At 42.5% G+C, this 22,507-nt stretch overlaps 1 protein-coding gene across 2 annotated transcripts in view; it reads right to left on the bottom strand.

Annotated features, from left to right (window-relative positions):
* Window positions 1–22,507, bottom strand: part of ANKRD11 (ankyrin repeat domain 11) — a 271,667-nt gene that overhangs the window by 221,617 nt on the left and 27,543 nt on the right. The gene's annotated exons all lie outside the window — the stretch shown is intronic.

The raw sequence follows: 22,507 nt of genomic DNA, 5'->3' as shown, positions 1-22,507 counted from the left end.
AATAAAAATATTTTTATTTATATTTTTTTAAATATATTTTTATTGACTTATTGATTGCAGGGAGGAAGAGAGAAGGACAGAGAGATAGAAACATCAATGATGAGAGTGAATCATTGATAGGTTGCCTCCTGCACACCCCCTACTGGGGATTGAGTCTGAAACCTGGGCATGTGCCCTTGTCTGTTATTGAACCCAGAACCCTTCAGCCGGCAGGCCGATGCTCTATCCACTGAGCCAAACCAGCTAGGTCTAAAAATATATTTTTAACAAAACAAACAAAGAAAGGTGCCAGGCCCTGGCCGGTATGGCTCATTGGTTGGAGCATCTGCCCACCAACCAAAGGGTCACGGGTTCAATTCTGCCAAAGGCACATACCTGGGCTGCAGGTTCCCCAGCCCGACTGGGGTGGGGGGAATTGATGTGGCTCTCTCACATCGATATTTCTCTTTCTCCCGCCACTTTCTCCCTAACCTTTCCCTTTCACTTTCTCTAAAATCAATGGAAAAAATATCCTCCAGAGAGGATTTATCCAAAAAAAAAAAAAGGCAGGTACCAGATTAGAGGTAACAGTGCCCACATTTGCACAGGGCAGCCCATCATGCATACATACATGCATGCATGCAGATATATCATCAATCAAGATGTCGTAGAATAATAATATGTTTGTAAAACAACTAAGTCACTACCCAGGTTCTTTAACATTTCAAACCATGTAATCATGAAACCTGGCAAGAAGGATGTTAATTTAATGAGTGTTAACCTAAAAAGAAAAACCAAGGCAAAGAACTAAACATCTTTTAGAATAATTACAGCAACATTGAGAGGATGTGGATGTAAGCTATTGAAAAGACTGTGCCCTACAGCAGACTTGAACAAGGCACCAATTCTTGCCCTCCTTTACCCACACCTGCAATGTGACTTGCAGCTACTCCCATCACAAACTGGAGTGGTAGAATCTATTTTGCATCCCTTAAATCTGGTATGGTTTAAGATTTGCTTTGCTGGGCAGAATGAGGCAGGAGTGAAGCTGAGAGCTCTGGGCCTCTGGACATCATAGCGCTGCTACTTTTGTTATTCCACTAACATAACAGCCACCCTTGCCATGGGAAAGCCTGGCCCCGCCTGCTGGACTATGAGAGGCACACAGCCCGATCGCCCCATCAAGACAGCCAAGCAACAGATAGAACCAAATGGATTTTAGTCCCGGAATACAAGATTGGATTGACATTTGAGGGGGGAGGAGGGGAATCAATGTAACCCACAGTACTTACAAACTAATAAAACAATACGATCAACTCAATAGATACAAAAAGTTTTTTAGCAGGCTGAAAGAGGTTAATGGGGAAAAAGGAGGACCTATGCAATGCTTCCAATAATAAAGATTTTAAATAAATAAGTAAATAACGTTTTTTATCAAATCCAATGTCCATTCAAGAGAAAAACTTGGCAAACCTGAAATAACAGGTAATTTCCTCAGTATGATAATGTGCATCTATAAAAACCCTGCAGTTAACATAGTTAAGGTGAAAAAGTGAATGCTTTCCCCCCAATGATCAGAAATAAGCCTCAGACTGACGTCTACCCTCACCACTTCTTTTCGAGACTGTACTAAAGGTTCTAGTCAGGGTAATCAGATCAAAAGAAAAGACATAAAAGGTACCCAGATTAGAAAATAAGTAAAACTGACTTCCCCTAGCTAGTGTGGCTCAGTTGGTTGGGCATAGTCCCAGGGCACATGCCTGAGTTCTGGGCTCAATCCCCAGTAGGGAGCATGTAGGAGGCAGCTGGCTGATGTATTGCTCTCACATCCGTTTCTCTCTCTCCCTCTCTCTCTCTCTCTCTCTCTCTCTCTCTCTCTCTCTCTCTCTCTCTCTCCCCTCTCACCTCCCCCCTTCTCCCTTGCTCTCTCAGTAAAAATCAATTTTAAAAATCTTTTTAAAAAAATAAATTAGCCCTAGCCAGTTTGCCTCAGTGGATAGAGCATCAGCCTGCAGACCAAGGGGCCCTGGGTTTGATTGCAAACAAGGGCGCATACCTCGGTTGCAGGGTCCTCCCTGGCACAGGCCCCGGTTGGGGCTCATGCAGGAGGAAACCAATCGATGAGTTTCTCTCACATCAACATTTCTCTCTCTCTTTCCCTCTCTCTTCCACTGTCTCTAAAAATCAATGGAAAAATATCCTCGGGCACGGATTTTTTTAAATACTATATAATAAAAGCCTAATATGCTAACGATATGCTAAGGCTGCTCAACCGCTCACCATTACGTGCACTAACCACCAGGGGACAGATAGTCGACCAGTCGACCTGTCACTATGATGTGCACTGACCACCAGGGAGCAGACGTTCTGACCAGTAGGTTAGCTTGCTGTTGGAGTTCAGCTGGGACAAGCCCTGGAGCCCTCCTGCAGTCCCTCTCTGGCTGGCCACAACTGTGCACCAGTGGGGTCCCTCAGCCTGGCCTGTGCCCTCTCACAATCCAGGCTGAGGGAGACACGGAAACAAAACACACACACACACACACACACACACACACACACACACACAATCACGAATTTCATGCACCAGGCTTCTAGTAATAATAATAAAATAAATAAACTGACTTCATTGGTTAATATCATCATCTACATAGAATACCCACTGGAAGCTAGAAAAAAAAATCACTAGAATAAATGAGTTTATTAGTATGGTTGTAGGATACAAGATCAATTAAAAATTGACAAGTAGGCCCTAGCCAGGTAGCTTAGTTGGTTAGAGCTTCATCCCAATATGCCAAGGTTGGGGGTTTGATGCCATCAGGGCACATACAAGAATCAACCAATGAATGCATAAGTAAGTGGAACAACATATCTCTCCCCACCCCAGCCACCACCTCTCTATAAAATCAATTAAACAACTTTTTAATTTGACATTTATACTAGTACAAAAATTACCAAAATTTAAAAATTACCATTTACAACAGCATCAAAATATTTAAAACTTTAGAGATACAGCTGACAAGAGATGTGCAAGATTCCAACACTGATACTCGAAGCACCACTGAGGGAGACTACAGCAGTGATGGCGAACCTTTTGAGCTCGGCATGTCAGCATTTTGAAAAACCCTAACTTAACTCTGGTGCCGTGTCACATATAGAAATTTTTTGATATTTGCAACCATAGTAAAACAACGGTTTATATTTTTGATATTTATTTTATATATTTAAATGCCATTTAACAAAGAAAAATCAACCAAAAAAAAATGAGTTCACGTGTCATATGTTCGCCATCACTGGACTACAGTATACCTCAGTCAACAGAAAGACATATCATGTTCATGACCAGACAATGCAATAAAGTTACCATGTCAATTCTCTCCAACTCTGTCATACTGCCAATGCAATCCCGATCAAAATCCCCACAGGTTTTTTTTGTGCAATTTGACATATTGATCCTAAAATTCATATGGAAATGAGAAAGACCTAAAATAAACAAAACAACTTTGAAAAAGAAAAAACAAGCCTGAAGGGCCAGCACCACTGGACATCAAGGCTTATTATAAAACTACTAGAGGTCCGGTGCACGAATTCTGCACCAGTGGGGTCCCTTGGCCTGACCTGCAGGATCAGGCCAAAACCAGCTCTCCGACATCCCCCGAGGGGTCCCAGATTGTGAGAGGGCCGGGGAGGGATGCGGGAAGTTGGCCAGCCAGGGAGGGGCTGCGGGAGGGCTCCAGGGTGTGTCCGGCCAGTCTCACTCAGGCCCAATGAGCCAGACCCCAGCAGAAAGCTAACCTACCAGTCGGAGTGTCTGCCCCCGATGCTCAGTGCACATCATGTCAGTGGTTGAGCAGCCTTAGCATGTCATTAGCATATTATGCTTTGATTGGTTGAACAGATGACCAGACACTTAGCATATTAGGCTTTTATTATATAGGATAGTAAGTAATTGTGCTAGTGCACTATGGCCCAAGGACAGATGAAGAGATCAACGGAACAGAGTGTCCAGAAACAGACCCACCTACAGACAGACAACTGATCTTTTTTAATATATTTTATTGATTTTTTACAGAGAGGAAGGGAGAGGGATAGAGAGTTAGAAACATCGATGAGAGAGAAACATCCATCAGCTGCCTCCTGCAGACCCCCAACTGAGGATGTGCCCGCAACCAAGGTATATGCCCTTGACCAGAATCGAACCTGGGACCCTTCAGTCCACAGGCCGACGCTCTATCCACTGAGCCAAACCGGTTAGGGCAGACAACTGATTTCTGATAGATAAAAAGGCCAGAAGAGAAAAAGACTTTTTAAATAAATTCTAGAAAATGCAAAATAACAGAGTGACAGAAAGCATAGTGTGGGGCAAGAAGGGCAGGGTGGCAGGGAGAGATTATAAAGAGATCCTAAAAAATTTAAGGGTGCGATAGATGTATTCATTATCTTAACTGTAGTATATATATATGCCAAAAATTTATCAAAGTATACACTTCAACAGGTACAGTTTATTGTATGCTAATAATATAAAACTGGTTAAAAAGAAAATAGGGACAACAGGGGGATGAGAGCATGAGTGGGGACAGGGAGGATGGGGGTTTCTGGGGGAATGTGGACACATTTGTAATTCCTTAACTAATAAAGAATTTAAAGATTAAAAAAAAAAAAAAAGAAAATAGAACTTACCAGGCATCAAATATCACTCTTGGCCAAGCAAAATAAAGGGGGGAGGAGGAAATAATTAAATTATAATTTAGTTCTTATGTCTGGCCATGACTGGACAATTATTAAAAGAAAGAAATCGCCAAAACCGGTTTGGCTCAGTGGATAGAGCGTCGGCCTGCGGACTGAAGGGTCCCAGGTTCGATTCCGGTCCAGGGCACGTACCTGGGTTGCGGGCACATCCCCAGTGGGAGATGTGCAGGAGGCAGCTGATCGATGTTTCTCTCTCATCGATGTTTCTAACTCTCTATCTCTCTCCCTTCCTCTCTGTAAAAAATCAATAAAATATATTTTAAAACAATTTTAAAAAAAAAGAAAGAAAGAAATCGCCCTAGCTGGTTTGGCTCAATGAATAGGGCGTCGGCCTTCGGACTGAAGGGTCCAAGGTTCGATTCTAGCCAAGGGCACATGCCTGGGTTGCGGGCTCAATCCCCAGTGGGGGACATGCAGGAGGCAGCCAATCAATGATTCTCTCTCATCAATGATGTTTCTATCTCTCTCGCCCTCTCCCTTCCTCTCTAAAAATCAGTAAAAACATATTTTTTTAGGAAGGAAGGAAGGAAGGAAGGAAGGAAGGAAGGAAGGAAGGAAGGAAGGAAGGAAGGAAGGAAGGAAGGAAGGAAGGAAGGAAGGAAGGAAAGAATCATGTCAGGCTCACACAATAAATCCAGCAGTGAATAAGCAGACTTATTGACATTCGAAGCAAATGAGAAGCCAGGTGGGTCAAGACAGCCATAGATGATGGATGCAGTATAACTACAGTGACCAGGAGTCACATACATGCCACATCCCTATCCATTCCATTTTAAAGGCTGTAATGTGCAGTGACACTATTTTCTTAAGTATCCACCATGAGCATGCCAAGCCCTGTGTTTGGTGCTTACAGATACAAGCTTCATTTATTGGAAAGACAACTAAGTAAAAGAAGAATATAACACAGAACAATAAATTACTACCAGAGAGGCAAGACAGACTATGAGAATCTAGTCAACTGAAGGCAGAAACCACGTGCAACAAAAAAGCTAAATCATGAGATTAAGAAGGTTCACTGGGTGATACATTCGGTAAGGGGTTAATATCCAAAATTTATAAAGAACTCATACAACTGAACATAAAAAAAAAAAAAAAATCCAGTTAAAAAATGGGCAGATGACCTGAAAGGACACTTCTCCAAAGAGGACATACAGATGACCAATGAAAAGATGCTCATCACTAGTCATCAGAAGAATACAAATTGCCCTAGCCGGTTTGGCTCAATGGATAGAGCGTCGGCCTGTGGACTCAAGGGTCCCAGGTTCGATTCCGGTCAAGGGCATGTACCTTGATTGCAGGCACATACCCAGTAGGGAGTGTGCAGGAGGCAGCTGATCGATGTTTCTCTCTCATTGATGTTTCTAACTCTCTATCCCTCTCCCTTCCTCTCTGTAAGAAATCAATAAAATATATTTAAAAAAAAAAAAAAAAGAAGAATACAAATTAAAGCAACAATGAGATATCACTACACACCTGTCAGAATGGCTATCATCAATAAATCAACAAACAACAAAGGGTTGGCAAAAATGTGGAGAAAAGAGAACCTTCATGCACTGTTGGTGGGATTGCAAATTAGTGCAGCCACTATGAAAAACAGTGTGGATGTTCCTTTAAAAATTAAAAATAGAACCCTGGCCTGTGTGACTCAGTGGTCAAGCGTCCACTTATGAACCAGAAGGTAAACAGTTCAATTCCAGGTCAGGGCACATGCCTAGATTTCGGGCTCGATCCCCAGTAGGAGGAGTGCAGGAGGCAGCCAATAAATGATTCTCTCATCATTGATGTTTCTATCTTTCCCTTCCTCTCTGAAATCAATTTAAAAAAAATTTTTTAAGTAATATAGAACTACCTTGTGACCCAGCAATTCAAATTCTGGTTATATATCAGAAGAAATCCAAAACACTAATTCAAAAAGATACCTGCATCTCTATGTTCAATGCAGTATTATTTACAATAGCCAAATTATGGAAATTACCGAAGTGCCCATCAATAAATGAGTAGATAAAGATGATGTGATAGCCCCGGTCAGTGTGGCTCAGTTGGTTGAGCTTTGATGCACAGAAAAACATCCCCGGTTTGATTCCAGGCCAGGGCACATGCCCAGGTTGTGGACTCGATCCCCAGTAGGGGGCATGCAAGAGGCAACCAATTGATATTCCTCTCTCTCATTGATATTTCTCTCTCCCTCTCTCTAAAATCATAAAAGATGTGATACATACATATATACAATGGAATATTAGCCATAAAAAATAATAAAATCTTACCATTTGAGACAACATAGATGGACCTAAAGGGTATAAAGCTAAGTGAAATAAGTCAGAGAAAAACAAATACCATGTGATTTCACTTATTTGTGGAATCTGAAGAACAAAGACGAACAAACAAAACAGACTCATAGATACAGAAAAAAACCGAGGGTTTCCAGATGGAAAATAGTTTGGGGGAGAGGGGGGCTGAATGAAAAAGGTAAAGGGATTAAGAACTACAAATTGGTAGTTACAAAACCATACAGCATAGGGAATGTAGTCAATAATATTGTAATAACTAAGTATACTGCCAGGTGGGTACTAAAATTATCCAGGGCATCATTTCATAAATTACATAACTGTCTAACCATTATGCTGTACACCTGAAACTAATATAATACTGAATGTCAACTGTAATTGAAAAATTTTTTTAAAAAACTCAATTAGTACTGAATACCTTCTGTGTACTCTGTCAACATGACAAATAATGAGCTGTGAAAAACAATAACAAAAAAGAAGACTCACTGGGAAGCTGAGGCCTGAAGGATGAGTAGACATCATTGAGGGAAAGCGGGAAGCAGAGAACTCCAGGCAGAAAGCATACCACTTAAGACTTGGAAGATGGCAGTCTCCTCTAAAGACTAGGGGCCCAGCCCTAGCCGGTTTGGCTCAGTGGATAGAGCATCAGCCTATGGACTGAAGGGTCCTGGGTTCGATTCCAGTCAAGGGCACATGCCTGGGTTGCGGGCTCGATCCCCAGTAGAGGGCATTCAGGAGGCAGCCGATCAATGCTTCTCTCTCATCACTTATGTTTCTCTCTCTCCCTCCCTCTCTGAAATCAATAAAAATATATTTAAAAATAAAAAGTAAATTAAAAAATAAAGACTAGGGGCCCAGTGCACAAATTCGTGCACCTTGAAAGGAACTGTGGGCCGCGAGGCTGCAGTGAACACAGGGGCAGATCTCAGCCCATCCTCCTCGTCCCCGCCCAGCTCCCAGTCACCTGTCTGCCTGCAGCCCCGCTCCCATGCACTGACAGTGCCACCCCACTCGCACCCGCTGATGGCGCGGAGCAATTGGGGCCGGTGCCAGCAGCAGGTGTGAGCAGGGAAGGTGCCACCAACTGAACCTGTGGCTCAGTTTTGGTTCTAACCCACACCTGTGCCACTAGGCCCACAGTGCCTTGAGAATGGATAGGGCAGTGGGGGAGAGATTCTGACATGACACCCCAAGACTGGCATGTCAGAATCCAGGGAATGAGAGTTCTAAAAGGCATCCCATTCCAATGGACACCCCACATGGCAGACAGACCCTAATGTGATCCCAGTAACCTCACCTCTGACTTGCTTCCAACCAACAGGATATGGCAAAGGGGATGGAATGTCTCTTTCTTTATTGAGTAGCATTACATGGCAAAATTGGTGTGGTGGCAATCCTATGATTACATCCTATATAATAAAGAGCTAATATGCAAATGGTCAGCAACGCCATAACGGCTCAGACACTCAACACTGGGGAGAGAGGAATGCAGACCAGCCAGGCACAAATGAGCTTGCGAGAGAGGAATGGGGACCAGCCAGGCAAAAATGAGCTTGCAAGAGAGGAGTGGGGACCAGCCAGGCATAAATGAGCTCGCAAGAGAGGAATGGGGACCATCCAGGCACAAATGAGCTTGCGAGAGAGGAATGGGGACCAGCCAACCTGCAGCCCGAGAGAAGGACAAGCTGCCTGCTCTGCGGTCCCGGGCGCCTGCAGCTGCAGCTGGGCGAAGCCGCCCACCCACAGTCCCCTGCGGCTGCGGCCGGCCCAGGCGAAGCAGGACCGGGTCCTGGGTACCTGTGGCCAGCCATAGGAAGGGAATCCTGGGTCCTGGGTGCAGGACAAGACAGAGGTGGTTAGGGGCAATCAGGCCAGTAGGGGAGCAGTTAGAGGCGGTCAGGCAGGCAGGCAAGCAGAGGGTTTAGGGGCGATCAGGCAGGCAGGCAAGTGGTTAGGAGCCAGCAGTCCCAGGTTGCAAGAAGCAGTCGGACATCCCCCAAGGGGTCCAGGATTAGAGAGGGTGGAGGCCGGGCTGAGGGGAAGACCCGCCCCCCCCCCCCCCGCACAAATTTCATGCACTGGGCCTCTAGTTATGTTATATGAGACTCAGTCTTAGCAGACTGGAGGCACAAGACTCATTGCAGGTGTGTGGGAGAGATATATGGCAAGGAATGGCAGGAGGCCTCTAAGAACCAAACAGTCTCCAGGTGAAAGCCATAAATAAATAAATAAATAAATAAATAAATAAATAAGGCAGAAACTTCACAACCACAAGGAGATACATTCTGCCAACAACCTGAGAGAGCTTAGAGGCAGACCACTCTCCAGTCCAACCTCTGCTAAAACCATAGTTCCTTCCACCTGACACCTGGACTGTAACCAAGTGAGGCCCTGAGCAGAGGACCCAACTAAGATGCACCCAGACTCCTGAGCCACAAAAACTGCAAGATAATAAATGTGTATTGTTTTAAGCTGCCATGTTTGTGGTCATTTGTTATGCACCAGTACACAAATATCCCATCAACACTCTTCCAGGCCACCTACTTGCATGCACAAATATTAGCTAGAAATTGGTTGCCCAAAGGGAACACAGGCCTCTCAAACACAAAGTTCAAGAGAAGAATATCAGAAGTTCTTTAAAACCTATTACTCAAATAGATTACACCAATCAAACTGACACCAAGTTCTTCATAACTGACTTTGTAGTTTCCAACAATTACTATATTACAAGTTTTTTAAATATATTTGTATTGATTTCAGAGAGGATGGAAAAGGGGGAGAGACAGACAGAGAGACAGAAACATCGATGACAGAGAATCACCGATTGGCTGCCTCCTGCATGTCCCCCACTGGGGATCCAGCCCTCAAACGGGGCATGTGCCCTGACCAGAATAGAACCATGACCTCCTGGTTCACAGGTAGAAGCCCAACCACAGAGCCATGCCGGGTGAGCTAAAAGTTTTTTATACTTTAATAGAATACCGTTTTCCAAGTTGAAGTCCACCACCAACTCTAAGCCCAGAATGCCGCATACTAAACTAAAATTCACTCATCTATGTAGTTCACATAAAAGTCTAACTTAAAATCTAACTTAAATCTTCCAGTGCAGTCATGCTTGTGGTCCAACACAAAAGTGATTGGGTTTGTTCTCTCTTCTAACCCTCTCTTCCTGCCCTCCTGCAGTGAGATGAAGCACTCAATTAGAGGGTTTGACAATTCATGACAGATTTTAACATTTCTTATTCAAGCAGTAATTGTTCAACAGACCCTCCTGAATGCTTCCTGGGAGGTGACCTTACAGGACAGGCAGAGAGACTGGAAAGGTCATCTATGGCCAGTGGGGTTGCAGAGAGATGCACAGGCCAAAGGAAATCCATGACCATTCATTCCAAAAACAAAAGCCCCAGAACTTAAGCTGGGAGAAAAGAAAATAACACTGTTCTAATCATCCAGATCCACATGCTCTTGTGACCAAAAGAAATGAAAAAAGAAGACAATTTGGGGCCTGCCCTTCAAAGCCGGGCTGTGGCTGTTGAGAGCTACAGCCAAAACCTGGGTAACCTGGCACTTGATTAGCGCTCACTACCACACTGAACTGTTTCTATAGCAACCATAAAGAAAATATAAAGCAACCACTTTTACATGAAAATTATTCTCTATTACAATGAAATGTTGCAGTCAGGAAAAGCATTTTGATAAAGAACTAGATAGACGAAATCAGTATTAATGCTAATTATTTACTCATCATCCATACAAGTAATTTTCCCTTAAAATGTAAAATAATTTTATATTATTCACACCAGAAATCTGAAAGCAATTTGATGAGCACTAAACACTACTAGCAATGAAGTACAGTGGGTCCTCCATTTTTAAACTAGGAAACAGTGGCAAAAGATACAAGAGCAACTCAATGAGTGCAAAAATTACATTCAATAGAAGTTCTGGCCCAGGCCGGGTAGTTCAGTTGGTTAGAGCATTGTCCCAATATGCCAAGGCTGTGAGTTCAATCCCTGGCCAGTGCACATACAAGAATCAACCAATGAGCCCCTCCAGTGTGGCTCAATGGTTGAGCGTCAACCCATGAACCAAGAGGTCACGGGTTCGATTCCCCGTCAGGGCACATGCCTGGGTTGCAGGCTCGGTCCCCAGTGGCGAGTGTGCAGGAGGCAGCCGATCTATGTGTGATTCTCTCTCATTGATGTTTCTCTCTCTCTATCCCTCTCCCTTCCTCTGTCTCTAAAAAAAAAAATCAATAAAAACATTAAAAAAAATTTTTTTAAAAAGAATCAACCAATGAGTGCATAAATAAATGGAACACAAATCAATGAATAAAATTCAAAGTTCTGATTTCTGCTCTAATATCTACATTGGGCAAGAAATGGCCTCAGAAGTATGAAAGGAGATAAAAAAAGAACATAAAAACAACTAAGCAGAATTCTCTTTATTAAAATACACATGCATTAGCAGTCCTAAATAAATAAAACCAGCTGAGCAAAACAATGATGAAAAGATAGAAATATGCAAATTCTGAGACCAAAATAATTTTAGCCAATCCCTTCTCACTTTCAAATACCAAATTCAGGTCCATCAAGCCAATCTCAAAAAATGGAATCAAATTCTAAAGACCTTGTCTTCAAGGGCTCTAACTCTAACTATTACTTGTCACAAACCTTATTAACCCATCACAATTAGGATAGTCATGCTGCCCTTAAAAGGCAATCAGAACTCTTCATTGGAGGAACATTAATATTTCACATTGTCCTCTGTTCTGAGGTTGTTTACTTTCTGAGTAAAGTGATTTGCTTTGTAACAATAAAATTACTATTTACTTGTCAACATAAGGAAGAAATACTAGTACAAACCAAAACCTGGCCAAACCAGGAGAGTTGTCTGGACCCTGAGGGCCCACGCCTGCCTCTGACCAGCCCAGGCAAGTGGGTACGTCTTGACTCAGCAGGGTGCGGTCCTCCAAACAGCAGCTACAGACGCTCAGACCTCAAGCCCCAGGGACTGAGCTGCCCAGAAGACTATATTCTCCCTGATCTCAGGCTTGACTGGGGTGACTGGTTCTTCCAGAAAGAGGCTCTCGCACCTCATTCCTGCCAATTCCACCACAGACTGCAGCCAGCCTGCACATAGGCGGGAGAAGAGGCCACCATCAGCCCCTCCCTTCCCAAACACAAGGCCCATCACACCTCTCCCTTGACTTGGAATTCCTTCCCCAAATCCACTTGTACTTCTGGAAACTCTGTTACACTCTCAGAGAAAAGACAGTCCAAGAGATGCTTCCCCTCCTTCCAGACTACTACACTGGTTTTGAAGATTACTGAAACTAAGAAGGGACTAAACTCACAGCACTCACCATGGCTATGCTGCTCTGCAGTCCAGCAGGCAGACTTGCAAATGATATTATGGGTAATTACAAACTAAAATCACAAGATAACATTAACTATTTAACCAGTAACTTTTTCAGCCTTTTCTAGACAGAAATAGATAAGTCTCTATAAAATACCAACACCAGTCCCTTAATGTGTGAAACCTTTCAACCTATTCAGAAAGGCTGACTAGTTTGACACTTCTCCGAAAGGTCAGCATTCTACTGCTTCTGACCACAGCCACCTCAAATCACATAGAACATAGAGCAGACAAAAATGATCTTTGAAAACAAATCAAAAGCATTCACACATCATTGATGAGTGTGAACTAGCACAATCTTAACCAAAAGCAATCTGGCAAAATCAAAATCAAAACACCTATAATCCTTGACCTAGAATTCTCAGAACATAACCAATAGATATTTATACCTGTGAAAAAGTATGCACAATGACGCTAGTCTGTCACAGTGAAACACTGGAAACAAGAAATGTTCATTAGTAACAGACAAGTTAAATAAGCTGTGGCACTCTCATTAACACGATGATGGAAAATCATGAAGCAGCTCCACTGGCTTAATCAGTAATAAATTCCAAGAATAAGTACAAAAGGCAAAGCACAGAATAGCATGTATCTACTATTTGTGTAAACCACTGTATACATACTCTTATGCTTGAACATGCAGGGACTACCCCTGCAAGGACACTTGAGTTATGGAAAGGAAGCTGGGGACCAGAAGCAAGGATTTCCCATGCCAGCCTACTCAAAGAAAATCACTATTTTCAATGGAAAAAGTAAGCATAAAGATAAAAGCAAAATAAAATTGTGTGAAGATATGACGATGTGAAATTTTAATCACAATAGACTCAATCAACTACCTCACCATGTAGTTTTAACAGCCCAAAGAAGGAAAACTTTCGTTTTCTCCTATTTAATCTGAAAATTCTAGCCAACTTTTATCTGTCAAATCGTTATAGATTTTTTTTTTTTTTAATTTCAGAGAGGAGGAGGGAGAGGGTGAGACAGAAATGATGAGAATCATTGATCAGCTGCCTCCTGCATGCCCCCTACTGGGGATCGAGCCCGAAACAGGGCATGTGCCCTTGACCAGAATCAAACTTGGGACCCTTCAGTCCGCAGGCCGATGGCTCTATCCCAGCCGTGAGCAAACTACGGCCCACGGGCCAGATCCGGCGCGGTTGAAATGAATAAAACTAAAAAAAAAAAAAAAAAAGACCGTACCCTTTTATGTAATGATGTTTACTTTGAATTTATATTAGTTCACACAAACACTCCATGCATGCTTTTGTTCCGGCCCTCCGGTCCAGTTTAAGAACCCATTGTGGCCCTCGAGTCAAAAAGTTTGCCCACCCCTGCTCTATCCACTAAACCAAACCAGCTAGGGCTATCTGTCAAATCTTAAGATTTTTACTATTCAGATTACTTATATATTCTCTATAATAAAAGTGGCCATACCTAAGTCATTTAACATAAACATTTATGTGTCTTCAGCTCTTAATTTGGAATCACAATCCTTGTGTTCACAGCACTCACTGCAAAGTAGACATAGAGTATATACTACCCCTCTCCTCCCCAAACCACATCCTCTCTTCACTTCCCTATGTATCCGGCTCTCTGGGAGGCATCAGGAGAGCTGTGACATGGTTTTGACTTACAGAATCTCTTTGGACAAACCCCTCAAAGATCACACAACACACACATATATACACAGACTAGCACACAAAATACAGCTGTCAGTATCTGTAATACATAGAGCTCTATATTCCAGGGGTGGTGAATGTCCAGCCCACAGGCTTTATAAGACCCACAAAACCATTTGGTCTAGCCCTGCCAAGGCATTAAGGGTGAATTAAATGTTATAGCAGGCTAATTTTTAAGTTGATAATTTTGTATGGCCAGCAAATGAAGTTATAAATATCCAATGGCCCTTCACAGAAAAAAGGTTCCCCGCACCTGGACCCTATTCCATGAGCATCTGTTAATAAAAACAATAGCTTAAACAGAAAAAAAGTCTCCTTTGGTCTTCGTTGATCTCATCTATCAATGAAGGAAAATAATTTAGCATGTCAAATTTATATCTCAGGAAACAGATGCAATATAAGCATCACCTACAAAGTATTTTTCCAATGTATTTTTTAAATTTTAATCCTCACCCAAGAATATGTTTTTAGTGATTTTAGAGAGGAAAGGGGGAGGGGAGAGAATCATCGATCTGTTGCCTCCTGTACGCACCCCAACTGGGAATCAAACCATTATGTGCCCTGACCAGGAATTGAACCCACAACCCTTGGGTGTATGGGATGACACTTCATCCAACTGGGGCGCCCAGCCAAGGCTATTTTTCCAATATTTTTATATTAACATGTGAAACATAGAAAAGGTGACAAACACATGCACATGTCCTCACCCAGACTGAGGGGTTCACATTTTGTCTCCTGTCTAGATATTGCTGGAACAAAAAATAATCTACAAAACCGCAAAATCATCATCACACCTAAGCAAATTACCAATTAATGACTAATATCATCTGATATCTAGTTCATATTTCAATATCCAAGAATCCCAAAAACATTCCAATTGAGATATAACAAACTTTGTATTTGTTTGTTTGTTTGTTTTAGGAAGGGAGAAACACTGATCGCTTGCTTCTACCCTGACCCAAATGGTGATCAAACCCACAACCATGTGCCCTGACCAGAATCGAACCAGCTGCTTTTCAGTATCCAGGATGATGTACCAACCTACTGAGCAACACAGGCCATGGTGATATAAACATTTTTTAAAAGCCATTTTGTTTCCTCCCTCCAAACTAGGGTCCAAACAGGTTTCATCACTAATGAGCATCATTAGTGAGCATATGCTCATTAATTCAGACTTAGGATAAACATTATGTAAGAATATTACATAGATAATGCTGTGACTTAGTGATGCTGAGTTTGATCACTTGGTTAAGATGGGGACCACCGAGGTCTTCTTCCCATTATAAAGATACACGTGTCTGTCTGCAACCAAGAAGTAATCTATGGGTTGGTCCTTTATCACTATGTGAATACTATGAACCAAAAAATTTACCTCTGAAGGTAAAAATGTTTAATCAAATTCTAACCAAGCCTTCCAACCTAACTTCCAGTTTATAGGAAACGCAGGAGAGAGGAACAAGTTAAACCACATAACCTGGAAAAAAAACAGAGAACTCAAGAAGGCACTCCTGTCTACAGATGACTGGCATGTACTCATGAAGAAAAAACAAAGCACAAGGGTTGTCTGACATTAAAGGATACTAAAGACAACCAAAAGCTAGGTCTTGATTATGGACCTAATGGACTACTGTGCAATATGATTCTCTTAGGTGTGATGGGGTTCTGCAATTCACAGAAGACAATTATTTTACAAAGATGTCCATAAAGATGCAGGGTCATGAGGTCTATATCTTACTTCCAAATTGTCAGGCAACATATACACATGCTCAAACAAAGCAAACATGGCACAATGTTAACAAGGTTTAAATCCAGATGGCAGTACATGGGTTATCACTTCCTTCTCTGTATTTCTGAAATTTTTCATACTAAAAAGTTGGGGGAGCCCTGACTGGTTTGGCTCAGTGGATAGAGCGTCGGCCTGCAGACTGAAGGGTCCCGGGTTCAATACCGGTCAAGGGCATGTACCTTGGTTGCTGGCGCAACCCTGGTAGGGGTTGTGCAGGAGGCAGCCGATCCATGTTTCTCTCTCATTGATGTTTCTAACTTTCTATCCCTCTCCCTTCCTCTCTGTAAAAAATCAATAAAATATATTTAATTAAAAAAAAGTTGGGGGAAAGGAGAAACATTGAATTTTTTATTTGGCTCAAGTTGCTGGACTTAAAAAATCAATTACTAAAAGTACTCCATAAACTAGGTATTAGATGATAACGAATTGTTTATTCTGTTAGGTGTGACAAAGGTAAAGTGATTGTGTAAGAAACTGGCCTAACTGAAGTTTTTTGGATTTGTAATTTGTTTTAAAATACTTCAACAAGCCCTGGTAGGTTTGGCTCAGTGGTAAGAGTGTCTGCCGATGGACTGATGGGTCTCAGGTTCGAATCCCAGTCAAGGGCACATACCTCCATTGCAGGTTCGATCTCCGGCCCTGGTCAGGGTGTGTGCAGGAGGCAACCAGTCGATATGTCTCTCTCACATCTGTTTTTTCTCACTCCTCCTCCTCCACCCCTCCCTCCTTCCCTTCCACTCTCCCTCTAAAGATCCATGGAAAAAATATCCTCTAGTGAGGATTGAAAATAATAAAATAAAATACATCAACAAAATAAAAAAGGGAATATGGTAAAATTCTAACTATTAAATCTAAACGATGTATACATAATGTTCAGCCCTGCCAGAGTGGCTCAGTGGTTGAGCTTCAACCTATGAGCCAGGAGGTCAAGGTTCAATTCCTCATCAGGGAACATGCCTGGGTTGTGGGCTTAATTCCCTAGGTGTGCAAAAGGGTGGGGTGTGCAAAAGGCAGCCAATCAATGATTCTCTCTCATCATTGATGTTTCTCTCTCTCTCTCTCCCCCTCCCCCTTCCTCTCTGAAATCAATAAAAGTATATATTTTTTAAAAAAGATGACTCTGAGCTCCAGATCCGGGCGAGTCTTTAGGGACCCAGACTCAAACGGGAGAAGCGGGACTGTCTGGCTTCGGTCAGAGCGAGTGCAGCTTTCTCTCTGAGCTTTGCAGCGGGTGCTGGGACTCAGAGAGGCAGAGCCCCTGGGGACAGGACTGAGAGCCGCCATAACTGCTCTCTCCGGCCCACCCTGTTGATCCTGTGCGACCCGCCCCGCCCAAGCCCTGCACAGAGGCATTTGCCGGATAGCCTCAGGCAAAGGCTAGATTAGCACCTCCCTAGAGGACAGAAGTTCTCTCACTGCTGAAACAGCTGATTCTCATAGCCACTTGGCCTGGAGGTCAAACCCTCCCTGGAATTAGCTACAACAATCAAGATTTAACTATAAGACTGCGAACAAAGACCACTAGGGGGTGCACCAAGGAAGCATAACAAAATGAGGAGACAAAGAAACAGGACAAAATTGTCAATGGAAGATATAGAGTTCAGAACCACACTTTTAAGGTCTCTCAAGAACTGTTTAGAAGCCGCCGATAAACTTAATGAGATCTACAAGAAAACTAATAAGACCCTCGATCTTATATTGGGGAACCAACTAGAAATTAAGCATACACGGACTGAAATAACGAATATTATACAGACTCCCGACAGCAGACCAGAGGAGCGCAAGAATCAAGTCAATGATTTGAAATGCGAGGAAGCAAAAAACACCCAACCGGAAAAGCAAAATGAAAAAAGAATCCAAAAATGCGAGGATAGTGTAAGGAGCCTCTGGGACAGCTTCAAGCGTACCAACATCAGAATTATAGGGGTGCCAGAAGATGAGAGAGAGCAAGATATTGAAAACCTATTTGAAGAAATAATGACAGAAAACTTCCCCCACCTGGTGAAAGAAATGGACTTACAGGTCCAAGAAGCGCGGAGAACCCCAAACAAAAGGAATCCAAAGAGGACCACACCAAGACACATCATCATTAAAATGCCAAGAGCAAAAGATAAAGAGAGAATCTTAAAAACAGCAAGAGAAAGAAACTCAGTTACCTACAAGGGAATACCCATACGACTGTCAGCTGATTTCTCAACAGAAACTTTGCAGGCCAGAAGGGAGTGGCAAGAAATATTCAAAGTGATGAATACCAAGAACCTACAACCAAGATTACTTTATCCAGCAAAGCTATCATTCAGAATTCAAGGTCAGATAAAGAGCTTCACAGATAAGGAAAAGCTAAAGGAGTTCATCACCACCAAACCAGGATTATATGAAATGCTGAAAGGTATCCTTTAAGAAGAGGAAGAGGAAGAAAAAGGTAAAGATACAAATTATGAACAACAAATATGCATCTATCAACAAGTGAATCTAAGAATCAAGTGAATAAATAATCTGATGAACAGAATGAACTGTTGATTATAATAGAATCAGGGACATAGAAAGGGAATGGACTGACTATTCCTGGGGGGGAAAGGGGTGTGGGAGATGCGGGAAGAGACTGGACAAAAATCGTGCACCTATGGATGAGGACAGTGGGTGGGGAGTGAGGGTGGAGGGTGGGGCGGGAACTGGGAGGAGGGGAGTTATGGGGAGAAAAAAAGAGGAACAAATGTAATAATCTGAACAATAAAGATTTAATTAAAATAAATAATAAAATAAAAAATAAAAATATAAAAAAAAAAAGAATGTGCATTTTACCATTTTGTCTACTGTCCTGCATTTTATAATAAAAAGTCAAAGATGAATGCTCCTTTAAAAAAAAAAAAAAGTGTTACTGGTACAGCCACTATGGAAAAAGGTTTGGCAGTTCCTCAAAAAGTTAAACATAGATCTACCATATGATCTACCAATTCCACTTCTGGGTACACACCCTAAAGAACTGAAAGCAGGAACTTGAACAGATATAGATATTTGCACTCCCATGTACATAGCAGCATTATTCAAAATAACCAAACATGGAAACAACCCAGTGTCAATCAACAGATAAACAGTTAAGTTAAATTGAAATTTACAGACATGGAATATTATTCAGCCTTAAAAAGGAAGAAAATTCTGCTACAATATGCATGGACCTGGAGGACAATATGCTAAGTGAAATAAGCCAGATGTACAAAAGACAAATATTATACTATCCCACTTTATGAAGTACCTACAGTAGTCAAATTCATAGACAGAAAATAGAATGGTGCTTACCAGAGGATGGGGTAAGGGAGATGAAGAGTTTTTATTCAATGAGTACAGTTTCTGTTTACTATTGAAAGGTCTAGAGCAGCCGTGGGCAAACTACGGCCCGCGGGCCGGATCCAGCCCGTTTGAAATGAATAAAACGAAAAAAAAAAAAAAAAGACCATACCCTTTTATGTAATGATGTTTACTTTGAATTTATATTAGTTCACACAAACGCTCCATGCATGCTTTGTTCCGGCCCTCCGGTCCAGTTTAAGAACCCATTGTGGCCGAGTCAAAAAGTTTGCCCACCCCTGGTCTAGAGAAACCAAGATGGCGGCATAGGTAAACACCTGAGTTTGCTGCCTTGAACAACCACTTCAAAAATACAACTAAAAGACGGAACGGACATCATCCAGAACCACAGAAAGGCTGGCTGAGTGGAAATTCCACAACTAGAAGGAAAGAGAAAAGCATACCAAGACTCAGAGGAGGTGCAGTGCAGAAGTAAAATGACTAAGGTGCAGAGGTGCATGCGGAGAGGGCTGGCGGCTGAGGGTGCAGTTGTTGTTTTCAATCGGGAGGGAGTCTCAGGCTCTGACCTCCAGTTCCAGGCGAGTCTCTAGGAACCCAGATTCATACGGGAGAAGCGGGACTGTCTGGCATCGGTCCGAACTCGAGGGCAGCTTTCTCTCCGAGGGGCTGGCAGGGATTTCCAGGATACTGAGAAGCAGAGACGCCATAACTGCTAGCCCCGCCCTCTTGATCCTGTGGGACCCGTCCCCGCCCAAGCCCTGAAGGGAGGCTTTTGCTGGATAGCCTCAGGCAAAGGCTAGATTAGCACCTCCCTAGAGATCCAGGAGCCAGGAAACCCAGTGATCAGAGTGGGACCATCCAGTTTGCAGCTCCGTTGAACCATAAAGGACACACTCAGGGGTCAGACTCAGTGAGCACCAAAGCCCCATTGAAGCAAGTCTTGCCCCAAAGGGGTGTCTCCAGCACAGAAGTTCTCCCACTGCAGACACAGCTGATTCTCACAGCCAATTGGCCTGGAGGTCAATTCCTCTCAGTTATACCTACAACATTCAAGGCTTAACTACAACAAGTCTGTGCACAAAGACCACAAGGGGGTGCACCAAGAGTGTCCTCCTCAGGTAATTGGGGAGGCTGAACCACTGGGCCCTAGAGAACACGTAGCACAGAAAACCACTTTATCAACACAGGGAAGCATAAAAAATGCGGAGACAAGGAAAAAGGACACAAATGACAGAAATGGAGGAAAGCAAACTACTGGATATAGAGTTCAAAACCACACTTTTAAGGTTTTTCAAGAATTTTCTAGAAACTGCCGAAAAACTTAATGGGATCTACAAGAAATCTTATGAGACCCTCGAGGTCGTGATAAAGGACCAACTAGAAATTAAGCACACACTGACTGAAATAAAGAATATTATACAGACTCCCAACAGCAGACTAGAGGATCGCAAGAATCAAGTCAACAATTTGAAATACGAAGAAGCAAAAAACACCCAACCGGAAAAGCAAAATGAAAAAAGAATCCAAAAACACCAAGATAGTGTAAGGAGCCTCTGGGACAGCTTCAAGCGTACCAACATCAGAATTATAGGGGTGCCAGAAGAAGAGAGAGAGCAAGATATTGAAAACCTATTTGAAGAAATAATGACAGAAAACTTCCCTTACCTGGTGAAAGAAATAGACTTACAAGTCCAGGAAGCACAGAGAACCCCAAACAAAAGGAATCCAAAGAAGACCACACCAAGACACATCATAATTAAAATGCCAAGAGCAAAAGACAAAGAGAGAATCTTAAAAGCGGCAAGAGAAAGAAAGTCAGTTACCTACAAGGGAGTGCCCATACGACTGTCAGCTGATTTCTCAACAGAAACTTGGCAGTCCAGAAGGGAGTGGCAAGAAATTTTCAAAGTGATGAATACCAAGAACCTACAACCAAGATTACTTTATCCAGCAAAGCTATCATTCAGAATTGAAGGTCAGATAAAAAGCTTCACAGATAAGAAAAAGCTAAAGGAGTTCATCACCACCAAACCAGTATTATATGAAATGCTGAAAGGTATCCTTTAAGAAGACGAAGAAAAAGAAAAAGGTAAAGATACAAATTATGAACAAATACACATCTATCAACAAGTGAACCTGAAAATCAAGTGAATAATCTGAGGAACAGAAAGAACTGGTGATTATAATAGAATCAGGGGCATAGAAAGGGAGTGGACTGGCTATTCTTGGGGGGGGGGGGGGAAGGGGTGAGGGGGATGCAGGAAGAGACTGAACAAAAATCGTGCACCTATGGATGAGGATAGTGGGTGGGGAGTGAGGGAGGAGGGTGAAGTGGGAACTGGGTGGAGGGGAGTTATGGGGGAAAAAAAGAGGAACACATGTAATAATTTGAACAATAAAGATTTAATTAATAATTTAAAAAAATAGAAAGGTCTAGAAAGAGTGGTCATGTTTATACAACAATGTGAATGTAATTAACGCCACTATTTTGGACACTTAAAAATGGTTGAGCTCAGACAGCGTGGCTCAGTGGTTGAGCATCAACCTTTGAACCAGATCAGGGTTCGATTCCTGGTCAGAGCACATGCCCAGGGTTTTGGGCTTGATTCCCAGCAGGGGGCGTGCAGGAGGCAGCCGATCAGTTTCTCTCTCACTGATCTCTTTCTCCTTTCCTCTCTCTCCAAAAATTTCAATATAACATATTAAAAAAATACAAAAGGATGAGAATAATTAATGAATTATAGATCAAGGTCACAATCCCCAACTCTACAACAAAGAGAAGGCTCTAGTTAAAAATGAACAAGCAAAAGGGATGAAGAACTTTCTTAAGCATCTCTAGTGCCCAAGCCGGGTTGCACAGTGGGTAGAACGTGGGCCCACAGAATGAAGTGTCCCAGGTTTGATTCCGTTGGAGGGCAAGTACCTGGGTTGCAGGCTTCATCCACAGCCCCAGTCAGGACATGCCAAAGGCAACCAACATCTATGTCTCTGTCAGTCGCCCTCCCTTCCACTCCCTCTAAAAATCAATGGAAAAAATATCCTCGGGTGAGGATTAGCAAAATAAAATAAAATAAATAAAGTATTCCTAGAAAACATGGGTATTATAGTTTCTATGAGGAGGAACACCATTCTCTTAACTAGCTTATTTACACTATATCTGGTAATATCTCTTCGTTGAACTGACATGCCTGATATAAGGTGCTTAGCTATGAGCAGGAAACATTAAATTTTCTTGATAATGAGGACTCAAGATGATCCCCTTTCTTCCTCAACACACTGTGATCTGGTCCCACTGAATGTCAGAGCCTTAG

The sequence above is a fragment of the Myotis myotis genome, unplaced genomic scaffold (genome assembly GCF_014108235.1).
Source record: "Myotis myotis isolate mMyoMyo1 unplaced genomic scaffold, mMyoMyo1.p scaffold_m19_p_19, whole genome shotgun sequence".
Classification (NCBI taxonomy): domain Eukaryota; kingdom Metazoa; phylum Chordata; class Mammalia; order Chiroptera; family Vespertilionidae; genus Myotis; species Myotis myotis.
This window is presented reverse-complemented; position numbering and strand designations above follow the sequence as displayed.